Source organism: Brachionichthys hirsutus, unplaced genomic scaffold (genome assembly GCF_040956055.1).
Source record: "Brachionichthys hirsutus isolate HB-005 unplaced genomic scaffold, CSIRO-AGI_Bhir_v1 contig_1314, whole genome shotgun sequence".
Lineage (NCBI taxonomy): Eukaryota > Metazoa > Chordata > Actinopteri > Lophiiformes > Brachionichthyidae > Brachionichthys > Brachionichthys hirsutus.
Window position 1 is genome coordinate 27,552 of NW_027180702.1, and position 19,449 is coordinate 47,000.

General features: G+C 44.7%; 6 non-coding genes and 2 pseudogenes across 6 annotated transcripts; all 8 read left to right on the plus strand.

The window, feature by feature from the left end:
* Positions 1-3,179: 3,179 nt before the first annotated feature.
* On the plus strand, positions 3,180-3,314 carry LOC137916479 (U1 spliceosomal RNA; annotated as a pseudogene).
* Positions 3,315-9,002: 5,688 nt separating this feature from the next.
* LOC137916480 (U1 spliceosomal RNA) lies at positions 9,003-9,137 on the plus strand (annotated as a pseudogene).
* A 519-nt stretch (positions 9,138-9,656) lies between these two features.
* LOC137916467 (U1 spliceosomal RNA) lies at positions 9,657-9,820 on the plus strand. Its single transcript, XR_011106489.1, has one exon. It is a non-coding gene; the product is annotated as a U1 spliceosomal RNA (small nuclear RNA).
* A 519-nt stretch (positions 9,821-10,339) lies between these two features.
* Positions 10,340-10,503, plus strand: LOC137916469 (U1 spliceosomal RNA). The gene has a single exon (XR_011106490.1). It is a non-coding gene; the product is annotated as a U1 spliceosomal RNA (small nuclear RNA).
* A 519-nt stretch (positions 10,504-11,022) lies between these two features.
* Positions 11,023-11,186, plus strand: LOC137916475 (U1 spliceosomal RNA). The gene has a single exon (XR_011106496.1). It is a non-coding gene; the product is annotated as a U1 spliceosomal RNA (small nuclear RNA).
* A 519-nt stretch (positions 11,187-11,705) lies between these two features.
* Positions 11,706-11,869, plus strand: LOC137916478 (U1 spliceosomal RNA). The gene has a single exon (XR_011106499.1). It is a non-coding gene; the product is annotated as a U1 spliceosomal RNA (small nuclear RNA).
* A 521-nt stretch (positions 11,870-12,390) lies between these two features.
* Positions 12,391-12,554, plus strand: LOC137916472 (U1 spliceosomal RNA). The gene has a single exon (XR_011106493.1). It is a non-coding gene; the product is annotated as a U1 spliceosomal RNA (small nuclear RNA).
* A 521-nt stretch (positions 12,555-13,075) lies between these two features.
* On the plus strand, positions 13,076-13,239 carry LOC137916470 (U1 spliceosomal RNA). Its single transcript, XR_011106491.1, has one exon. It is a non-coding gene; the product is annotated as a U1 spliceosomal RNA (small nuclear RNA).
* Positions 13,240-19,449: the final 6,210 nt, after the last annotated feature.

A 19,449-nucleotide genomic window follows, 5' to 3' on the forward strand; every position in this document is an offset into this window, starting at 1 on the left:
GAAATCATAAAAGCAATACAGCCACTCCTTATATGTAGTAGAGAGGTCATCCTGGGTGGAGACTTTAATTGCCTATTGGACAAGAAGGACAGACTAACTAACACAACAGTGAGGTTGGACTCCAGTTCCGAAGCCTTAAGTAGTCTGGTGCAAGATTTTAAATTGGTAGACACCTTTCGCACAATAAACCCCCATGTACCTGGGTACACTTGGACCAATGGGAAAACTCACTCAAGATTAGACTTTTTATTCATATCAAAGAGGCTGCTGGTTGCTGATGCCTCAGTGATGCCGGTATTCTTCTCCGATCATGCAAAAATTGACTGTTCTCTGGGGTTTAAGAGCAGATTGAACAAGGGTAAAGGCTTATGGAAGCTGAATGTATCCTTGCTGCAAGACCCGGGGGTGATCAATAGATTCAGGGACAAATTTCACATGTGGTCCTCTCTGCAGTTTGCCTTTGATTCAGTTGGAGAATGGTGGGATGAAGTGAAAGTGAGAACCAAGAGCTTCTTCGTCAATGAAGGGAGGAAGGCAGCCAAGAAAAGGCGCTTTGTACTTAAGAAACAGCAGGCAAAGTTACAGCGACTTTATACCATGTCGCAACTTGGTTTTGATGTTGTGGAAGCTATAATAGAGCTAAAGAGAGAGATGTTACACCTAGCTTCAGAGGCCAGCCGTGGTTTATTAACACGCAGCAGGATTAATCACATGGAGGTTAATGAGAAATGCTCACGGTATTTTTTTAGGAAATTAGCTCGACCTAGAAATACAATTGAAGCTTTAAATGATAAAGATGGTAGAATGCAAACTGATATAAAGGATATGCTGAGCTGTGTGCATACCTTCTACCAAGACCTATATTCAGGGGAAGAGGTGGATGAAGCATCTGTGGCAAATCTCCTCTCTAACATAGATAAGAATGTGATTGACTATAAGGTACAACTCGATCGTGACCTATCTATGTATGAACTGACAATGGCGCTGGAGAGTATGCAGAACAATAAGGCCCCAGGGGCAGATGGTTTGCCCAAAGAATTTTATATCACCTTCTGGGAAGAATTGAAGGCCCCCTTGCTGTCAATGTATAATGAGAGTTTATTACAAGGAAGTCTACCGCCTTCACTGAGAGATGGCATAATCTCACTTTTGTATAAAAAGGGAGACAAAAAAGAAGTCAAGAATTGGCGCCCACTTACTCTGCTCGGGGTGGACCGTAAGATTCTGGCAAAGGCATTATTTCTCCGCATCCAGAAAGTTGCAGATAAAATAGTGGGCAAAGAACAAACTTGCTCAGTACCAGGAAGGGCTATGAGTGATAGCTTGGCCCTAGTTAGAGACTGCTACCTTTACGCTATGGACAGAAGAACACCATTATGCATTGCAGCCCTTGATTTAGAGAAAGCCTTTGATAAAATAAACCACACTTATTTAAAAGAAGTTTTGGTTTGCTTTGGATTTGGCCCACGAATACGAGCCTGGGTAGATTTGTTATACTCTGATTGCACTAGCAGAATAAGTGTAAATGGTCATATTACTGAACCATTTAAGGTTCAATCAGGAGTTAGACAAGGATGTCCTTTATCTGCCATGTTATTCATCTTAGCCATCGAACCACTGGCCTGTGCAATTAGGAAGGACACATCTATTCGTGGCCTCCTTGTTCCAGGCAGTAGTGGAAAAGAAGCAAAACTGACTTTATATATGGATGATATCACATTATTATGTACAGAAAACAGGTCAGTGTTTAATACCATTCAGTGGTGTGACTGTTTTGCTCTGGCAGCTGGGGCAAAACTGAATAGGTCTAAGAGTGAGATGCTCTATCTCAATTGGCATGAAGAAACATTTGCATTAGGACTTGTCGTAAAGAGAGAACGATTGAAAGTCTTGGGAATACAGATCGGAAAGGATATGGAAAACCTAAATTGGGAAAATAGACTTCCAGCTATAAAAGGGAAACTCTTACAGTGGGAAGACAGAGACCTTAGCTTTACGGGAAAGGTTCTTGTTGTTAAGTCAGAGATTCTGGCCTCCCTGACTTTTCTGGCAGCAACCTTGCCAGTTCCTAGGTCCTTCCTCACAGCCTTGACAAGGACTATGTTTCAATTTATATGGAGTTCTCACCAAGAGCATGTTAAAAGAGATATTATGTACAAGCCCTTGGATAAAGGTGGAAAAGCAGTTCCAGAACTTGGCGTGAAATTGGAAGCCTTGTTTTTAACGCCAATATTAAATGCGGTCTTAAGTGATAAGAACACCAGTCTCTGGACATACTTTGCAAAATTTTGGGTTGGTCAAAACATTTTGTCCAGAGTGGGTGGAAGACTCCCTCTTAGTACTCCACATGCTGAAACAAGGCCGGCACTATATGATAAGGCTATTACTATTCTAAAACGAGCCAATCTTGGAAGGTGTTCAAAAGAATTTGCAAAGAGAGAAGTTATTGAAGAGAGTTTGTCAGCCCGGACATTACGCTTAACACCTGTGCAAACTTTAACAACAACAAAATGTATTCAAGTGTGGAAAAATGTAAACTCCCCCTTTCTTTTGAACACACATAAGGATCTGGCCTGGAAGGTGGTGCATGATCGTATGCCAACACGAGCCTTTCTTAAGAAAAGACGATGTTCTAGGTCTGCCAAATGTCCAAGGTTGAACTGTTTTAATGACGAGAATGTGAGCCACATGTTTTGGTACTGCTCCTTTGCCCGGAAAGTGTGGACAATCCTAAAGCTGTGGTTATCGGAGCTCTATAGAGAACCAAATGAAAAAGATATTTTATATGGTGACTTTGACCCAGGCGATTGTGAAAAATGTGAAAGATGGTGGGCTGTCATTAATTGTATCAAAGAAGGGATGTGGAAGGGTAGAAATTTACTAGTATTCAAGAAATTTTATTTATCCCCAGAATCAGTTGTAAAAGCAGGACTTTCAACTGTTAATGATTATATTCTTAGAGATAAGGCAAAGTTTGATGCTGCAGAACTAAGAAAGTTGTGGAAATTGGGGAATGTTTTAATGAGCAAGCTAGTGTTGACACGGTGAGCTCAATGACGTTTAAAAATGTATTTTTTTTTTACTTGTTGATGAAAATGTGATTAATATTATGCAAATGTGATATTGTACTTTGAAGATGTCCTGTGGTTTGTTTGCCCGATAATTAATAAAGCCCCTAAAAAGTGAAGTGGTTTGCCCAGGACGAGGCTACGCCATTGCACTGCGGCTGTGCTGACTTCTGCGAATTCCCCACATGTGGGAATCTCGACTGCATAATTTCTGGTAGTGGGGGACTGCGTTCGCGCTCTCCCCTGATCCATTTGTTGAAGGAAAATTGCAATCGGGTTACATGTAGGACAGATCCCTGCCCTCCGTGCGGGGCTGAGTTCACTCGGTGGATTTCCACTGTCCTCGTGAGAAAAGGCGTGCTGAGTCACCTGAGAAGCAGGGGTGGGGAGTGTCTGACAACTGCACGGTCTTGGTGTTGGTGAAAGGAAATGTGTCCAGATGCTGGTGATTGGACAGCACATTTGGACTTTTAACTTTTGAGTGATTGCTGAGATTATTTCCCCCTCTCTGTCACAGAAACTGCGTGAAAACTAGCTATACATTGTGCAATTTATGTATGTAATGGAGAAAGGAATGACTGCAAACGTGACCAAAATGGATAAAACTTGTTGCCCACACAAAACGAAGACTTTTGAGCTGCGTTTTTGAATATCAAACGATGTGGCTGCTTCATCCAGAATGCCTTTTGCGAATCATATTGCTTGCGCCACAGGGCAGGGCGGTGTGTGTGGGAAGGATGCCGCTTTGGCCGACTGTTCCAAGGCATACTTACCTGGCAGGGGCGATACCATGATCACCAAGGTGGTTTGCCCAGGGAAGTTACCACTTAATTGCTGTCGTGCGGTGTATGGGACACAATTCAGTGCTTGAGGGCTCGAGCCAAACAGAAGTCTATGGTTGGATTTAGCTAATATTCCACCATGTCTTCAGCGCATGGCCAAGCTACTCGGAGAAATGCTGTCCGTTTTGACCTTTTGGGCGAACTGCAGATGGACCGTCTCCAGTTTAGTCGACAGATTCTGCAGAAAGAGCTTGGATTTTCGACTAATCAACTTGAGTACATTTTCGCCTATCCTGGTAAGAAGATTTTTGAAGTTGTATTTTCCACCATGCAGCTTTTTGAAAATTGCTTGGAAAGATTTAAGGTCAAGAAAGAAACCTCAGCGGCTTTCAGAGAGATCGCTGTGACACCTCTAGTGGAGAGAGATATACGGACTGTCCATGTTATGATCTTTTCTGAGAAAGTAAGAAACCAAGACGTGTGGACGTGGATGGCAAGGCACTGCGAGGTGATCAACGCCATGGAAGTAATGGACATTGATGGAATCAAGACTGGAACCAGACGGTTCCAAGTTCGTCTCAACCGACAAGAGGGAGTAATGCAGCATATCCCAAGCTCTATCCAGTTGGGTGCATTCAGGGGTACAGTCTTCTATTCGGGGCAGCCGAAAGAATGCAGGAAATGTGGCGGTCTGGACCATCTGGCGGCTGCATGTACAAGGAGTTTCTGCAAAAACTGTAAAGCGTCAGATCATACATCAGCGCAATGCTCAACCCCTCTTAAATGTAACCTCTGCTCCTCAGTTGATCATCGCTTCAGAGACTGTCCACAAGCCTATTCTAATCGGCTGAAGTCATCCATAGGACAAATAGCAACACCATCAAGCCAGACCTTGAGGGCTGATGAACCTGAGGGCAGCCAGACCCTAGTGTCAGACAGTAATGCACTTCCGCAGCCATCAGGCACGACTATTCTACGGCAAAGTGAGGAACTGCCACCTGATGAGGGGGTGGAGGCAATTTTAGACTGGAGTGCGGAACCTCCGGGTGAGGGCATTGTTGTGTCCAATTACGACATGACCTCAATGGAGACCACCGACATCTTGGAACCGGTGGGCCCTCCCCAGGATACTGGGGCAAGCGCTCACGTGGAGAAGTTACCGATGATGTGCCATGACCATGATAAAATCTTGGACATTTTGATAGCTAACCTCCCCGCCTCCCGAGGTGCCGCAAATCCACCGCAACCACAGAAGCCTCGCCAGGAGTCCTCGGGGGGAAAGGCCGGGGTACTGCCGCCCATACCATCTTCCAGACCAGCGCCAACGGATTCGCAGGCGAAGAAACGGCAACAGGAGTCGCCCACATCAGGGGAATCTTCTCCCTTACCCCACCGTGATGCGTCTTCAGCGGATTGGTCAGTTTCATCACCCACATCACAGCCGTTTTTGGAACCTAATGATGTGGCTGCCTTCTCCTCAACGACCCTCATCAAAGACATGACCCTACAGACAGACTATGTGCGGGTTAAGAAAAAGAAGGTAAAGTAGATGCCACAAAAAAGTTGTTTGAGAATACCTTTGCCTCCCCACACCTTTTGTCATGACACATCTCTCTATTGCATCTCTGAATACAAGAGGACTAAATGACCCTGTGAAATGTCAGTCAGCCTTCACGTTTTTACATTCGGAGCCGAATGACATTTTTCTCCTTCAGGAATGTCATTTATCATATAGGGACAACTACAAAGTTTTTGCAGATAGGTGGCATTATGGTCAATCGGCATGGTCAGGAGACAACAAAAACAGGGCATCTGGGGTTGCTGTATTGTTTAGAGGGCAGGATTTTATTATCCAAAAGGTGCAGAATATAATAGACGGAAGGCTTCTTTGTGTGGATGTTGTATGGAACAATGTTCCTTTAAGGATAATTAATGTCTATTGTTCTGTAATTCTTCAAGCTCGCCTGGAAATCATAAAAGCAATACAGCCACTCCTTATATGTAGTAGAGAGGTCATCCTGGGTGGAGACTTTAATTGCCTATTGGACAAGAAGGACAGACTAACTAACACAACAGTGAGGTTGGACTCCAGTTCCGAAGCCTTAAGTAGTCTGGTGCAAGATTTTAAATTGGTAGACACCTTTCGCACAATAAACCCCCATGTACCTGGGTACACTTGGACCAATGGGAAAACTCACTCAAGATTAGACTTTTTATTCATATCAAAGAGGCTGCTGGTTGCTGATGCCTCAGTGATGCCGGTATTCTTCTCCGATCATGCAAAAATTGACTGTTCTCTGGGGTTTAAGAGCAGATTGAACAAGGGTAAAGGCTTATGGAAGCTGAATGTATCCTTGCTGCAAGACCCGGGGGTGATCAATAGATTCAGGGACAAATTTCACATGTGGTCCTCTCTGCAGTTTGCCTTTGATTCAGTTGGAGAATGGTGGGATGAAGTGAAAGTGAGAACCAAGAGCTTCTTCGTCAATGAAGGGAGGAAGGCAGCCAAGAAAAGGCGCTTTGTACTTAAGAAACAGCAGGCAAAGTTACAGCGGCTTTATACCATGTCGCAACTTGGTTTTGATGTTGTGGAAGCTATAATAGAGCTAAAGAGAGAGATGTTACACCTAGCTTCAGAGGCCAGCCGTGGTTTATTAACACGCAGCAGGATTAATCACATGGAGGTTAATGAGAAATGCTCACGGTATTTTTTTAGGAAATTAGCTCGACCTAGAAATACAATTGAAGCTTTAAATGATAAAGATGGTAGAATGCAAACTGATATAAAGGATATGCTGAGCTGTGTGCATACCTTCTACCAAGACCTATATTCAGGGGAAGAGGTGGATGAAGCATCTGTGGCAAATCTCCTCTCTAACATAGATAAGAATGTGATCGACTATAAGGTACAACTCGATCGTGACCTATCTATGTATGAACTGACAATGGCGCTGGAGAGTATGCAGAACAATAAGGCCCCAGGGGCAGATGGTTTGCCCAAAGAATTTTATATCACCTTCTGGGAAGAATTGAAGGCCCCCTTGCTGTCAATGTATAATGAGAGTTTATTACAAGGAAGTCTACCGCCTTCACTGAGAGATGGCATAATCTCACTTTTGTATAAAAAGGGAGACAAAAAAGAAGTCAAGAATTGGCGCCCACTTACTCTGCTCGGGGTGGACCGTAAGATTCTGGCAAAGGCATTATTTCTCCGCATCCAGAAAGTTGCAGATGAAATAGTGGGCAAAGAACAAACTTGCTCAGTACCAGGAAGGGCTATGAGTGATAGCTTGGCCCTAGTTAGAGACTGCTACCTTTACGCTATGGACAGAAGAACACCATTATGCATTGCAGCCCTTGATTTAGAGAAAGCCTTTGATAAAATAAACCACACTTATTTAAAAGAAGTTTTGGTTTGCTTTGGATTTGGCCCACGAATACGAGCCTGGGTAGATTTGTTATACTCTGATTGCACTAGCAGAATAAGTGTAAATGGTCATATTACTGAACCATTTAAGGTTCAATCAGGAGTTAGACAAGGATGTCCTTTATCTGCCATGTTATTCATCTTAGCCATCGAACCACTGGCCTGTGCAATTAGGAAGGACACATCTATTCGTGGCCTCCTTGTTCCAGGCAGTAGTGGAAAAGAAGCAAAACTGACTTTATATATGGATGATATCACATTATTATGTACGGAAAACAGGTCAGTGTTTAATACCATTCAGTGGTGTGACTGTTTTGCTCTGGCAGCTGGGGCAAAACTGAATAGGTCTAAGAGTGAGATGCTCTATCTCAATTGGCATGAAGAAAAATTTGCATTAGGACTTGTCGTAAAGAGAGAACGATTGAAAGTCTTGGGAATACAGATCGGAAAGGATATGGAAAACCTAAATTGGGAAAATAGACTTCCAGCTATAAAAGGGAAACTCTTACAGTGGGAAGACAGAGACCTTAGCTTTACGGGAAAGGTTCTTGTTGTTAAGTCAGAGATTCTGGCCTCCCTGACTTTTCTGGCAGCAACCTTGCCAGTTCCTAGGTCCTTCCTCACAGCCTTGACAAGGACTATGTTTCAATTTATATGGAGTTCTCACCAAGAGCATGTTAAAAGAGATATTATGTACAAGCCCTTGGATAAAGGTGGAAAAGCAGTTCCAGAACTTGGCGTGAAATTGGAAGCCTTGTTTTTAACGCCAATATTAAATGCGGTCTTAAGTGATAAGAACACCAGTCTCTGGACATACTTTGCAAAATTTTGGGTTGGCCAAAACATTTTGTCCAGAGTGGGTGGAAGACTCCCTCTTAGTACTCCACATGCTGAAACAAGGCCGGCACTATATGATAAGGCTATTACTATTCTAAAACGAGCCAATCTTGGAAAGTGTTCAAAAGAATTTGCAAAGAGAGAAGTTATTGAAGAGAGTTTGTCAGCCCGGACATTACGCTTAACACCTGTGCAAACTTTAACAACAACAAAATGTATTCAAGTGTGGAAAAATGTAAACTCCCCCTTTCTTTTGAACACACATAAGGATCTGGCCTGGAAGGTGGTGCATGATCGTATGCCAACACGAGCCTTTCTTAAGAAAAGACGATGTTCTAGGTCTGCCAAATGTCCAAGGTTGAACTGTTTTAATGACGAGAATGTGAGCCACATGTTTTGGTACTGCTCCTTTGCCCGGAAAGTGTGGACAATCCTAAAGCTGTGGTTATCGGAGCTCTATAGAGAACCAAATGAAAAAGATATTTTATATGGTGTCTTTGACCTAGGCGATTGTGAAAAATGTGAAAGATGGTGGGCTGTCATTAATTGTATCAAAGAAGGGATGTGGAAGGGTAGAAATTTACTAGTATTCAAGAAATTTTATTTATCCCCAGAATCAGTTGTAAAAGCAGGACTTTCAACTGTTAATGATTATATTCTTAGAGATAAGGCAAAGTTTGATGCTGCAGAACTAAGAAAGTTGTGGAAATTGGGGAATGTTTTAATGAGCAAGCTAGTGTTGACACGGTGAGCTCAATGACGTTTAAAAATGTATTTTTTTTTTACTTGTTGATGAAAATGTGATTAATATTATGCAAATGTGATATTGTACTTTGAAGATGTCCTGTGGTTTGTTTGCCCGATAATTAATAAAGCCCCTAAAAAGTGAAAAAAAAGTGGTTTGCCCAGGACGAGGCTACGCCATTGCACTGCGGCTGTGCTGACTTCTGCGAATTCCCCACATGTGGGAATCTCGACTGCATAATTTCTGGTAGTGGGGGACTGCGTTCGCGCTCTCCCCTGATCCATTTGTTGAAGGAAAATTGCAATCGGGTTACATGTAGGACAGATCCCTGCCCTCCGTGCGGGGCTGAGTTCACTCGGTGGATTTCCACTGTCCTCGTGAGAAAAGGCGTGCTGAGTCACCTGAGAAGCAGGGGTGGGGAGTGTCTGACAACTGCACGGTCTTGGTGTTGGTGAAAGGAAATGTGTCCAGATGCTGGTGATTGGACAGCACATTTGGACTTTTAACTTTTGAGTGATTGCTGAGATTATTTCCCCCTCTCTGTCACAGAAACTGCGTGAAAACTAGCTATACATTGTGCAATTTATGTATGTAATGGAGAAAGGAATGACTGCAAACGTGACCAAAATGGATAAAACTTGTTGCCCACACAAAACGAAGACTTTTGAGCTGCGTTTTTGAATATCAAACGATGTGGCTGCTTCATCCAGAATGCCTTTTGCGAATCATATTGCTTGCGCCACAGGGCAGGGCGGTGTGTGTGGGAAGGATGCCGCTTTGGCCGACTGTTCCAAGGCATACTTACCTGGCAGGGGCGATACCATGATCACCAAGGTGGTTTGCCCAGGACGAGGCTACGCCATTGCACTGCGGCTGTGCTGACTTCTGCGAATTCCCCACATGTGGGAATCTCGACTGCATAATTTCTGGTAGTGGGGGACTGCGTTCGCGCTCTCCCCTGATCCATTTGTTGAAGGAAAATTGCAATCGGGTTACATGTAGGACAGATCCCTGCCCTCCGTGCGGGGCTGAGTTCACTCGGTGGATTTCCACTGTCCTCGTGAGAAAAGGCGTGCTGAGTCACCTGAGAAGCAGGGGTGGGGAGTGTCTGACAACTGCACGGTCTTGGTGTTGGTGAAAGGAAATGTGTCCAGATGCTGGTGATTGGACAGCACATTTGGACTTTTAACTTTTGAGTGATTGCTGAGATTATTTCCCCCTCTCTGTCACAGAAACTGCGTGAAAACTAGCTATACATTGTGCAATTTATGTATGTAATGGAGAAAGGAATGACTGCAAACGTGACCAAAATGGATAAAACTTGTTGCCCACACAAAACGAAGACTTTTGAGCTGCGTTTTTGAATATCAAACGATGTGGCTGCTTCATCCAGAATGCCTTTTGCGAATCATATTGCTTGCGCCACAGGGCAGGGCGGTGTGTGTGGGAAGGATGCCGCTTTGGCCGACTGTTCCAAGGCATACTTACCTGGCAGGGGCGATACCATGATCACCAAGGTGGTTTGCCCAGGACGAGGCTACGCCATTGCACTGCGGCTGTGCTGACTTCTGCGAATTCCCCACATGTGGGAATCTCGACTGCATAATTTCTGGTAGTGGGGGACTGCGTTCGCGCTCTCCCCTGATCCATTTGTTGAAGGAAAATTGCAATTGGGTTACATGTAGGACAGATCCCTGCCCTCCGTGCGGGGCTGAGTTCACTCGGTGGATTTCCACTGTCCTCGTGAGAAAAGGCGTGCTGAGTCACCTGAGAAGCAGGGGTGGGGAGTGTCTGACAACTGCACGGTCTTGGTGTTGGTGAAAGGAAATGTGTCCAGATGCTGGTGATTGGACAGCACATTTGGACTTTTAACTTTTGAGTGATTGCTGAGATTATTTCCCCCTCTCTGTCACAGAAACTGCGTGAAAACTAGCTATACATTGTGCAATTTATGTATGTAATGGAGAAAGGAATGACTGCAAACGTGACCAAAATGGATAAAACTTGTTGCCCACACAAAACGAAGACTTTTGAGCTGCGTTTTTGAATATCAAACGATGTGGCTGCTTCATCCAGAATGCCTTTTGCGAATCATATTGCTTGCGCCACAGGGCAGGGCGGTGTGTGTGGGAAGGATGCCGCTTTGGCCGACTGTTCCAAGGCATACTTACCTGGCAGGGGCGATACCATGATCACCAAGGTGGCTTGCCCAGGACGAGGCTACGCCATTGCACTGCGGCTGTGCTGACTTCTGCGAATTCCCCACATGTGGGAATCTCGACTGCATAATTTCTGGTAGTGGGGGACTGCGTTCGCGCTCTCCCCTGATCCATTTGTTGAAGGAAAATTGCAATCGGGTTACATGTAGGACAGATCCCTGCCCTCCGTGCGGGGCTGAGTTCACTCGGTGGATTTCCACTGTCCTCGTGAGAAAAGGCGTGCTGAGTCACCTGAGAAGCAGGGGTGGGGAGTGTCTGACAACTGCACGGTCTTGGTGTTGGTGAAAGGAAATGTGTCCAGATGCTGGTGATTGGACAGCACATTTGGACTTTTAACTTTTGAGTGATTGCTGAGATTATTTCCCCCTCTCTGTCACAGAAACTGCGTGAAAACTAGCTATACATTGTGCAATTTATGTATGTAATGGAGAAAGGAATGACTGCAAACGTGACCAAAATGGATAAAACTTGTTGCCCACACAAAACGAAGACTTTTGAGCTGCGTTTTTGAATATCAAACGATGTGGCTGCTTCATCCAGAATGCCTTTTGCGAATCATATTGCTTGCGCCACAGGGCAGGGCGGTGTGTGTGGGAAGGATGCCGCTTTGGCCGACTGTTCCAAGGCATACTTACCTGGCAGGGGCGATACCATGATCACCAAGGTGGTTTGCCTGGGACGAGGCTACGCCATTGCACTGCGGCTGTGCTGACTTCTGCAAATTCCCCACATGTGGGAATCTCGACTGCATAATTTCTGGTAGTGGGGGACTGCGTTCGCGCTCTCCCCTGATCCATTTGTTGAAGGAAAATTGCAATCGGGTTACATGTAGGACAGATCCCTGCCCTCCGTGCGGGGCTGAGTTCACTCGGTGGATTTCCACTGTCCTCGTGAGAGAAAAGGCGTGCTGAGTCACCTGAGAAGCAGGGGTGGGGAGTGTCTGACAACTGCACGGTCTTGGTGTTGGTGAAAGGAAATGTGTCCAGATGCTGGTGATTGGACAGCACATTTGGACTTTTAACTTTTGAGTAATTGCTGAGATTATTTCCCCCTCTCTGTCACAGAAACTGCGTGAAAACTAGCTATACATTGTGCAATTTATGTATGTAATGGAGAAAGGAATGACTGCAAACGTGACCAAAATGGATAAAACTTGTTGCCCACACAAAACGAAGACTTTTGAGCTGCGTTTTTGAATATCAAACGATGTGGCTGCTTCATCCAGAATGCCTTTTGCGAATCATATTGCTTGCGCCACAGGGCAGGGCGGTGTGTGTGGGAAGGATGCCGCTTTGGCCGACTGTTCCAAGGCATACTTACCTGGCAGGGGCGATACCATGATCACCAAGGTGGTTTGCCCAGGACGAGGCTACGCCATTGCACTGTGGCTGTGCTGACTTCTGCGAATTCCCCACATGTGGGAATCTCGACTGCATAATTTCTGGTAGTGGGGGACTGCGTTCGCGCTCTCCCCTGATCCATTTGTTGAAGGAAAATTGCAATCGGGTTACATGTAGGACAGATCCCTGCCCTCCGTGCGGGGCTGAGTTCACTCGGTGGATTTCCACTGTCCTCGTGAGAGAAAAGGCGTGCTGAGTCACCTGAGAAGCAGGGGTGGGGAGTGTCTGACAACTGCACGGTCTTGGTGTTGGTGAAAGGAAATGTGTCCAGATGCTGGTGATTGGACAGCACATTTGGACTTTTAACTTTTGAGTGATTGCTGAGATTATTTCCCCCTCTCTGTCACAGAAACTGCGTGAAAACTAGCTATACATTGTGCAATTTATGTATGTAATGGAGAAAGGAATGACTGCAAACGTGACCAAAATGGATAAAACTTGTTGGCCACACAAAACGAAGACTTTTGAGCTGCGTTTTTGAATATCAAACGATGTGGCTGCTTCATCCAGAATGCCTTTTGCGAATCATATTGCTTGCGCCACAGGGCAGGGCGGTGTGTGTGGGAAGGATGCCGCTTTGGCCGACTGTTCCAAGGCATACTTACCTGGCAGGGGCGATACCATGATCACCAAGGTGGTTTGCCCAGGACGAGGCTACGCCATTGCACTGCGGCTGTGCTGACTTCTGCGAATTCCCCACATGTGGGAATCTCGACTGCATAATTTCTGGTAGTGGGGGACTGCGTTCGCGCTCTCCCCTGATCCATTTGTTGAAGGAAAATTGCAATCGGGTTACATGTAGGACAGATCCCTGCCCTCCGTGCGGGGCTGAGTTCACTCGGTGGATTTCCACTGTCCTCGTGAGAGAAAAGGCGTGCTGAGTCACCTGAGAAGCAGGGGTGGGGAGTGTCTGACAACTGCACGGTCTTGGTGTTGGTGAAAGGAAATGTGTCCAGATGCTGGTGATTGGACAGCACATTTGGACTTTTAACTTTTGAGTGATTGCTGAGATTATTTCCCCCTCTCTGTCACAGAAACTGCGTGAAAACTAGCTATACATTGTGCAATTTATGTATGTAATGGAGAAAGGAATGACTGCAAACGTGACCAAAATGGATAAAACTTGTTGCCCACACAAAACGAAGACTTTTGAGCTGCGTTTTTGAATATCAAACGATGTGGCTGCTTCATCCAGAATGCCTTTTGCGAATCATATTGCTTGCGCCACAGGGCAGGGCGGTGTGTGTGGGAAGGATGCCGCTTTGGCCGACTGTTCCAAGGCATACTTACCTGGCAGGGGCGATACCATGATCACCAAGGTGGTTTGCCCAGGGAAGTTACCACTTAATTGCTGTCGTGCGGTGTATGGGACACAATTCAGTGCTTGAGGGCTCGAGCCAAACAGAAGTCTATGGTTGGATTTAGCTAATATTCCACCATGTCTTCAGCGCATGGCCAAGCTACTCGGAGAAATGCTGTCCGTTTTGACCTTTTGGGCGAACTGCAGATGGACCGTCTCCAGTTTAGTCGGCAGATTCTGCAGAAAGAGCTTGGATTTTCGACTAATCAACTTGAGTACATTTTCGCCTATCCTGGTAAGAAGATTTTTGAAGTTGTATTTTCCACCATGCAGCTTTTTGAAAATTGCTTGGAAAGATTTAAGGTCAAGAAAGAAACCTCAGCGGCTTTCAGAGAGATCGCTGTGACACCTCTAGTGGAGAGAGATATACGGACTGTCCATGTTATGATCTTTTCTGAGAAAGTAAGAAACCAAGACGTGTGGACGTGGATGGCAAGGCACTGCGAGGTGATCAACGCCATGGAAGTAATGGACATTGATGGAATCAAGACTGGAACCAGACGGTTCCAAGTTCGTCTCAACCGACAAGAGGGAGTAATGCAGCATATCCCAAGCTCTATCCAGTTGGGTGCATTCAGGGGTACAGTCTTCTATTCGGGGCAGCCGAAAGAATGCAGGAAATGTGGCGGTCTGGACCATCTGGCGGCTGCATGTACAAGGAGTTTCTGCAAAAACTGTAAAGCGTCAGATCATACATCAGCGCAATGCTCAACCCCTCTTCAATGTAACCTCTGCTCCTCAGTTGATCATCGCTTCAGAGACTGTCCACAAGCCTATTCTAATCGGCTGAAGTCATCCATAGGACAAATAGCAACACCATCAAGCCAGACCTTGAGGGCTGATGAACCTGAGGGCAGCCAGACCCTAGTGTCAGACAGTAATGCACTTCCGCAGCCATCAGGCACGACTATTCTACGGCAAAGTGAGGAACTGCCACCTGATGAGGGGGTGGAGGCAATTTTAGACTGGAGTGCGGAACCTCCGGGTGAGGGCATTGTTGTGTCCAATTACGACATGACCTCAATGGAGACCACCGACATCTTGGAACCGGTGGGCCCTCCCCAGGATACTGGGGCAAGCGCTCACGTGGAGAAGTTACCGATGATGTGCCATGACCATGATAAAATCTTGGACATTTTGATAGCTAACCTCCCCGCCTCCCGAGGTGCCGCAAATCCACCGCAACCACAGAAGCCTCGCCAGGAGTCCTCGGGGGGAAAGGCCGGGGTACTGCCGCCCATACCATCTTCCAGACCAGCGCCAACGGATTCGCAGGCGAAGAAACGGCAACAGGAGTCGCCCACATCAGGGGAATCTTCTCCCTTACCCCACCGTGATGCGTCTTCAGCGGATTGGTCAGTTTCATCACCCACATCACAGCCGTTTTTGGAACCTAATGATGTGGCTGCCTTCTCCTCAACGACCCTCATCAAAGACATGACCCTACAGACAGACTATGTGCGGGTTAAGAAAAAGAAGGTAAAGTAGATGCCACAAAAAAGTTGTTTGAGAATACCTTTGCCTCCCCACACCTTTTGTCATGACACATCTCTCTATTGCATCTCTGAATACAAGAGGACTAAATGACCCTGTGAAATGTCAGTCAGCCTTCACGTTTTTACATTCGGAGCCGAATGACATTTTTCTCCTTCAGGAATGTCATTTATCATATAGGGACAACTACAAAGTTTTTGCAGATAGGTGGCATTATGGTCAATCGGCATGGTCAGGAGACAACAAAAACAGGGCATCTGGGGTTGCTGTATTGTTTAGAGGGCAGGATTTTATTATCCAAAAGGTGCAGAATATAATAGACGGAAGGCTTCTTTGTGTGGATGTTGTATGGAACAATGTTCCTTTAAGGATAATTAATGTCTATTGTTCTGTAATTCTTCAAGCTCGCCTGGAAATCATAAAAGCAATACAGCCACTCCTTATATGTAGTAGAGAGGTCATCCTGGGTGGAGACTTTAATTGCCTATTGGACAAGAAGGACAGACTAACTAACACAACAGTGAGGTTGGACTCCAGTTCCGAAGCCTTAAGTAGTCTGGTGCAAGATTTTAAATTGGTAGACACCTTTCGCACAATAAACCCCCATGTACCTGGGTACACTTGGACCAATGGGAAAACTCACTCAAGATTAGACTTTTTATTCATATCAAAGAGGCTGCTGGTTGCTGATGCCTCAGTGATGCCGGTATTCTTCTCCGATCATGCAAAAATTGACTGTTCTCTGGGGTTTAAGAGCAGATTGAACAAGGGTAAAGGCTTATGGAAGCTGAATGTATCCTTGCTGCAAGACCCGGGGGTGATCAATAGATTCAGGGACAAATTTCACATGTGGTCCTCTCTGCAGTTTGCCTTTGATTCAGTTGGAGAATGGTGGGATGAAGTGAAAGTGAGAACCAAGAGCTTCTTCGTCAATGAAGGGAGGAAGGCAGCCAAGAAAAGGCGCTTTGTACTTAAGAAACAGCAGGCAAAGTTACAGCGACTTTATACCATGTCGCAACTTGGTTTTGATGTTGTGGAAGCTATAATAGAGCTAAAGAGAGAGATGTTACACCTAGCTTCAGAGGCCAGCCGTGGTTTATTAACACGCAGCAGGATTAATCACATGGAGGTTAATGAGAAATGCTCACGGTATTTTTTTAGGAAATTAGCTCGACCTAGAAATACAATTGAAGCTTTAAATGATAAAGATGGTAGAATGCAAACTGATATAAAGGATATGCTGAGCTGTGTGCATACCTTCTACCAAGACCTATATTCAGGGGAAGAGGTGGATGAAGCATCTGTGGCAAATCTCCTCTCTAACATAGATAAGAATGTGATTGACTATAAGGTACAACTCGATCGTGACCTATCTATGTATGAACTGACAATGGCGCTGGAGAGTATGCAGAACAATAAGGCCCCAGGGGCAGATGGTTTGCCCAAAGAATTTTATATCACCTTCTGGGAAGAATTGAAGGCCCCCTTGCTGTCAATGTATAATGAGAGTTTATTACAAGGAAGTCTACCGCCTTCACTGAGAGATGGCATAATCTCACTTTTGTATAAAAAGGGAGACAAAAAAGAAGTCAAGAATTGGCGCCCACTTACTCTGCTCGGGGTGGACCGTAAGATTCTGGCAAAGGCATTATTTCTCCGCATCCAGAAAGTTGCAGATAAAATAGTGGGCAAAGAACAAACTTGCTCAGTACCAGGAAGGGCTATGAGTGATAGCTTGGCCCTAGTTAGAGACTGCTACCTTTACGCTATGGACAGAAGAACACCATTATGCATTGCAGCCCTTGATTTAGAGAAAGCCTTTGATAAAATAAACCACACTTATTTAAAAGAAGTTTTGGTTTGCTTTGGATTTGGCCCACGAATACGAGCCTGGGTAGATTTGTTATACTCTGATTGCACTAGCAGAATAAGTGTAAATGGTCATATTACTGAACCATTTAAGGTTCAATCAGGAGTTAGACAAGGATGTCCTTTATCTGCCATGTTATTCATCTTGGCCATCGAACCACTGGCCTGTGCAATTAGGAAGGACACATCTATTCGTGGCCTCCTTGTTCCAGGCAGTAGTGGAAAAGAAGCAAAACTGACTTTATATATGGATGATATCACATTATTATGTACAGAAAACAGGTCAGTGTTTAATACCATTCAGTGGTGTGACTGTTTTGCTCTGGCAGCTGGGGCAAAACTGAATAGGTCTAAGAGTGAGATGCTCTATCTCAATTGGCATGAAGAAAAATTTGCATTAGGACTTGTCATAAAGAGAGAACGATTGAAAGTCTTGGGAATACAGATCGGAAAGGATATGGAAAACCTAAATTGGGAAAATAGACTTCCAGCTATAAAAGGGAAACTCTTACAGTGGGAAGACAGAGACCTTAGCTTTACGGGAAAGGTTCTTGTTGTTAAGTCAGAGATTCTGGCCTCCCTGACTTTTCTGGCAGCAACCTTGCCAGTTCCTAGGTCCTTCCTCACAGCCTTGACAAGGACTATGTTTCAATTTATATGGAGTTCTCACCAAGAGCATGTTAAAAGAGATATTATGTACAAGCCCTTGGATAAAGGTGGAAAAGCAGTTCCAGAACTTGGCGTGAAATTGGAAGCCTTGTTTTTAACGCCAATATTAAATGCGGTCTTAAGTGATAAGAACACCAGTCTCTGGACATACTTTGCAAAATTTTGGGTTGGCCAAAACATTTTGTCCAGAGTGGGTGGAAGACTCCCTCTTAGTACTCCACATGCTGAAACAAGGCCGGCACTATATGATAAGGCTATTACTATTCTAAAACGAGCCAATCTTGGAAAGTGTTCAAAAGAATTTGCAAAGAGAGAAGTTATTGAAGAGAGTTTGTCAGCCCGGACATTACGCTTAACACCTGTGCAAACTTTAACAACAACAAAATGTATTCAAGTGTGGAAAAATGTAAACTCCCCCTTTCTTTTGAACACACATAAGGATCTGGCCTGGAAGGCGGTGCATGATCGTATGCCAACACGAGCCTTTCTTAAGAAAAGACGATGTTCTAGGTCTGCCAAATGTCCAAGGTTGAACTGTTTTAATGACGAGAATGTGAGCCACATGTTTTGGTACTGCTCCTTTGCCCGGAAAGTGTGGACAATCCTAAAGCTGTGGTTATCGGAGCTCTATAGAGAACCAAATGAAAAAGATATTTTATATGGTGACTTTGACCCAGGCGATTGTGAAAAATGCGAAAGATGGTGGGCTGTCATTAATTGTATCAAAGAAGGGATGTGGAAGGATAGAAATTTACTAGTATTCAAGAAATTTTATTGATCCCCAGAATCAGTTGTAAAAGCAGGACATTCAACTGTTAATGATTATATTCTTAGAGATAAGGCAAAGTTTGATGCTGCAGAACTAAGAAAGTTGTGGAAATTGGGGAATGTTTTAATGAGCAAGTTAGTGTTGACACGGTGAGCTCAATGACATTTAAAAATGTATTTTTTTTTTACTTGTTGATGAAAATGTGCTCTTAAACCCCAGAGAACAGTCAATTTTTGCATGATCGGAGAAGAATACCGGCATCACTGAGGCATCAGCAACCAGCAGCCTCTTTGATATGAATAAAAAGTCTAATCTTGAGTGAGTTTTCCCATTGGTCCAAGTGTACCCAGGTACATGGGGGTTTATTGTGCGAAAGGTGTCTACCAATTTAAAATCTTGCACCAGACTACTTAAGGCTTCGGAACTGGAGTCCAACCTCACTGTTGTGTTAGTTAGTCTGTCCTTCTTGTCCAATAGGCAATTAAAGTCTCCACCCAGGATGACCTCTCTACTACATATAAGGAGTGGCTGTATTGCTTTTATGATTTCCAGGCGAGCTTGAAGAATTACAGAACAATAGACATTAATTATCCTTAAAGGAACATTGTTCCATACAACATCCACACAAAGAAGCCTTCCGTCTATTATATTCTGCACCTTTTGGATAATAAAATCCTGCCCTCTAAACAATACAGCAACCCCAGATGCCCTGTTTTTGTTGTCTCCTGACCATGCCGATTGACCATAATGCCACCTATCTGCAAAAACTTTGTAGTTGTCCCTATATGATAAATGACATTCCTGAAGGAG